Genomic DNA, 5194 nt, shown 5'->3' on the forward strand with positions numbered 1-5194 from the left:
GGTGCGCTCCCGGGGGCGGCCGGGGCCGGGCGGAGCGGGGCCGCGCCGACTGTGAGCGAGGTGAGCGGGGCCGGGGCGCCGGGCGCTGCGGGAGGGTGCGCGGTGGCTCCGCGGAACTTGGGTCTCTTAGCCGGGCGGGAGTCCTCCCCATCCCGGAGCCGGGTCCCCGTCGCGGGAGGGAGCAGGGAACGGGGGGACGGAGACCCTCTGCCAAAGTGACAGCGAGGGCTTTTCTGAGAGGAGAGTTTAAACTTCTGCATCAGCAGATGCATTGGAAAGACGGAGGTCCTACCTGGTTGTATTATTTTAATACTAGGTGAATCGCGTTAAGAAGCCGTGCTGTAAGCATTCAGTAGGCTCAGTTAGCCAGCACTGGCTTTTGTAATCGGGTGCACTTCTCTGAGTAGCACTTTGTGCACAGACGTGAAGTGGCAGAAGGAAAAGCAAAAGGATGCCTCGCTCTAAACGCAAACTGCTCACGTAGTGTCTCTTGCTTTCTGTTTTTTCCCCAATCTTGGGATAATGGGGTCTGCAAGTTAGCGCTGGTGCCTTAGGACATCTGTGAACCCACCCAAGAGACCTGTGCTCCACCCCTGCTCTAGCGAAACGCTCAATGGCTTCCGTGGAAGTTTTCAGTGCATATGGACTGAACAGCAATTTCAGCATTCAGCCCTTGAGCAGTTGATCAGCTTTACATTTCATCAGTGTTGGCACCCCTCCACAGGGTTAAATATACTTACGTGCAGTCTGGTTTTGAATGACTTCACATTTTCTCCCCATCGCTCTGGTATTATCTCCTACCTAAATAAGAATTATGTCCTATCTATATCTATACTAAAAATGATCAAGCATAATTGTTGCAATGAAAATAAAAATTCCCTTCTTTGTTGCCTCTCCTTTTAAATATTTTGTAATATCACAAAGTCAGCAAGGAACTTGATGATTATTATTACTATTAATAATTTTGTTCTTGTGGAAATTTGTTTTGGGTTGGTTGGGGTTTTTTTATTCATTTACTTTCAGACCTCTGAAGAGGATTGTTTTCTTTCTCTTCCAACACCCTAGAAGGTCTGTGAAAAAACGATGATAATTTGAGCAATGTGATAATCACACATATTGGTATATGGAGGCACCAAGGTCCATACTGATCATTAAAGCATTTTAAAAAATGCAGCTTCCAAAGCTGAGTTCCAAGCCAAATGTTGTACTCCTTCAAGAAGATAGAATGATGTTATGCATTACAGATGCTTCCCTGGAAAGAATACCAGGCAGCTGATGCCATGGAGGAGAAAACAGATAACTAGACACAGATGAAAAAAAATACACAAGACTTCACGCTCTTGACCTGGTCTCAGTTTGGGAAAGGGTCCCACAGTTGCTTCTTTGATTTAGCCTATCATATTTATAGCTTTTTTCAGAATTCTTCAGTCTGGTTCCCAAAATACTTTGTAAGGACTTGGTCTAGTATGTTACAGTGAAGCAGAACGCTGCATTTTATTGTTAAGAACCCAGTCTTGCACTGACTAAAGTAAATCCCAGAATCCCCTGTAAGTTCATCATGAACGTGACTTAAGTAAAAAAACCACCAAAAATAGTACATGTTTTGGGTTTAGCTATGTTTCTTCGGTCTTTTCAGAATGCTAGGGTTTTTCTCCCCAGAAAAGGGAAATCCAGGTTAGACCCCGTGAAGAGAGAGGACATAGCTACTGAACAACAGTCAATACTTTCTAATTGAAAGGTCATCTGCATCTATTGGACTCGGTGTAAACTCTCAGGGACATCAACAGGGCAAACGCCTGTCCAAAAGCATTCGTGGAGGTGATACAAAACAATTAGAGAGTGAGACGGCTTAAGGTGGAACATGGAAATAAATCAAGCCATTTGCCCAGAAATAAACATTATTATAACATTGGACCTGAAGTATGTTCCTTTCTTAAAAGAAGCAAAGAAATGCAAGTAAGGCAATGTTAAGATGCAGTTCATAGCTAGAGAAGGACAGACTGTTTAGAGATAAACTCATTGCATCATGTGCTGCGGAAGCTCATAGTCAGTTATTAGGCACCTGCAATAACTAAATACAATACCATGTTCAAAGCCTTCAGTCTCCTGGCTTTTCTAGCTTAAATATTAAGACTTATCTGCAAAGTTAATTCGCTAACCTTTGTGCATGTGTATATATTAAAAAGCTTTAAACATTAATGATGAAAAAGTAAAAAAACCCCACCTTTGCAATTATACTATGTGTACCAGTCCAAAATCAGTTTTATAGTTTAAAATAATAGATTTTGGTGTTTCATTTCCTTCATTCTAAAATGAGAGACATCTGGGTAATATTATTTATTCATGCCTTGAAAGCAAGTAAACCAAATACAAATATATATAAATTATCATGATTAACCAAGGAAATCATAGAGGAAAAGAAGTAAGTACAAAAGTACTCTGTACATGGAGCCAGCATAAGTCCAGCAGAATTTACTATTTTAGTTACTGCTAATAAGAACTTACCTGGGATGTACTCATACTTCAAAAAGGAGGCCTACCTCAGTCATTCAAAGCAACTGCTGCCACAGATTGTGTACGTGGCATATAGTTATAGTATTCTGCATGACACGTAGTTCATGCTGTGTTGTTACATATCTAATTTTAAGCTCTTTAAGTAAAATGGGTTAACTATTTTTCTTTATTTTACAAAGGGGAAACAATGCAAGAGAGGGTAAGTGTCTTTGCCAAAGGTCCCACTACCAATCAGTGGCAAAACTGGAATAAAATATGTATTTCTTGAATGGCTAGATTTAGAGTCTTTCCATTTACATTGCTTTTATCACATAGTAATTCCACTAATGCCAACCAAATAAGGCTTTCCTAAACTTCTGCGAGAGAAAAATCAAGCCTCAGGCTCATAGTCTCTATTCTCCCTACCTGTTATACTATAGTCCAGGTAGTTGATGAAAGGTCTTTTGGGGGTTTAGTTTTCTTAATAGCATAGGGTTAAAGAAAAAAATACAATTAAAAATTAAACAAGAATGTCTGTATTTTCCTTGTAAGAAGCAGCTTTTCTGGAACTGTTCTTATTTCAGCTGCACAGGATGAGACTGCTCATTTCTGCAACTCCGTACCACAGAGTCCTTTAGAGCCCGTTACATTCCTTACACTTCAGTTTATGTTTTTATGTTATTACGATCAATCACCATTGATCGTTGACATGATGAATCCCACTGCTGCAGAGGAACCAATTCAGCACATTACACACTCAATATATACAATATTTATGAAACTTCTAATATAAGGATCCTTGAGTATGCAATACTGCTATCTGCTAAAGTTCTCAAGATAGTTCTTAAAAAAGTAGTTCTGATGGATGCATGCTTTTTTCAAGGTTAAAATACCAGGAGAAAATAGTTATAATTTTAGACTAAGAGCAGTGCTCAGGAAGGTGATAGACAACAGCATTCATTGATCGCAGTGAGTGTCATCCATAGTTTTGCTGAAGTCAACAGGATTAATTTACTTGATTTTAGCTAGGCCTGATCCTGGCAGAGCAGAAAATTTACCATTGATTTGAACTGGTGTTAGATTTGACCTATACTACAGGTAGTTCATTACAAGTACCTCATGCAAACCAATTAATTAGTTTCATTCTGAAACTGGAATAGATTCTTTTATATGTATTAGGAGTCATCCACTAGTGTTCTGAAATACTACAAGTTATAATACGGTTACATGGGATATACAGCATATATCAATGGGAGACCCTCATACTTTATGTCAATTTCGAATTTCGACTTACCTAACTGACTCCAAGGCAACAGAGGCGAATTATAAGTGCAGGGCCTTGCTGTGGCACTATCCCATGCTGAAACACCTTGGAAATGAAAGCAGAAATAAAAATATTTGATGTTTTTACAGATTTCCAAAATTCAAAATACTTCTTTTGCTTTGCTTTAAATCTGCAATTTCAGAGCACCCAGACCAAGGTGAAAGGCACAGGCAACTTCTACTTCTGATCCCTCTTTTCCAAATCCACATTTACAGGCAAATTACAAACCTTTGGACACAGGTGTTTATGAAGAAACTGCTGGCACACCTTTAGCCAACACCATAAATGCCACTGCTGCAGCACTTACACGTACAGCAGAAGTGGAAGTGCTTCCCATTCCATTTGCAGTTCAGCCACACACAGTACCAATGCTTGTTCTCAGTGAGATGTAGAAAATAAAATAGGGTTTGAGTTACCCAGCATCTCTGGACATGAGAATGGTATAGGAAAAGAAGCCAAGCACAACAGCACAATTCCTTTGAAGCTCTTCTGCTTTTTGGAGTTAATTAAAAGTTGGCTGAGATGTTTTCCTCTCCCTTTTTTCCTGTGTGTCTCATCTTGAGCCTATACGGCAGGTGTTGCGGAACAAGTCTCAGCAGCACCCACTGGATACCCTTACTTCCTTGCATTTGCAAGTATAACTTAATCTCTTTTAAACAGTGATAGCAGATAGGAAAGACTCTGACTTGGGCAGATACCAGGGCAACTAAAATTACCAGACTGTATGTAAACAACATGAATTGACCGTCAGTAACCTCAGCTAGAACATAATTAGAAGAAATGCATACATATTTTTTGAGTGTATATAAATGAAGCAGTTTCTGTCCAGACAGTAGATTTGTATTCTTCAATATAAGGTTGAATTTAAGTCTGTCTGTAGACACAGTATGTGTCCTAGAGCTGCCTAGTAGGCCTGCTTTGTGGTCCTGCGCCCTTGTTTCTAACTCTCGTGGGGTCAGTTCACCTCTCCTCATCCTTCCTCTTCCCGACCAGTGCTGAGTAGGGCGCTGAGAGCCATGGATGGGATCCCTGTACTCATGTTCCCTCTCGTTAAACTCCGTATTGAGGCAGTGAAGGTCTGATAAGCCCTTTAAGCAGAGGCTTGGTGGAGAGGGGAGACACTGTGAGTTTCTCAGAGTACTGCATAAAAGCCAGAGTAGATATTACTGTATTAGCTCTACTCCCAACATGTTTAGTTTTCTTCAGCAACTAAAAGAGCTGAAAACTTAAAAAGTTGAGATGCTACCATATCTACGACTCTAGAAACCTAGAGCCTCCTTTTAATCCTTAGCCTAGAGCCTCCTTTTAATCCTTTACCTAGAGTATCCTTTTAATCACGCTAAATACTAGATTTCTTGCTACCTATGAAGTGAAAGA

At 40.3% G+C, this 5194-nt stretch overlaps 1 protein-coding gene across 1 annotated transcript in view; it reads left to right on the forward strand.

Annotated features, from left to right (window-relative positions):
* Positions 1 to 5194, forward strand: part of PRSS12 (protease, serine, 12 (neurotrypsin, motopsin)) — a 43055-nt gene that overhangs the window by 587 nt on the left and 37274 nt on the right. The gene's annotated exons all lie outside the window — the stretch shown is intronic.

Source organism: Charadrius vociferus, unplaced genomic scaffold, assembly GCF_000708025.1.
Source record: "Charadrius vociferus isolate BGI_N301 unplaced genomic scaffold, ASM70802v2 scaffold806, whole genome shotgun sequence".
Classification (NCBI taxonomy): Eukaryota; Metazoa; Chordata; class Aves; order Charadriiformes; family Charadriidae; genus Charadrius; species Charadrius vociferus.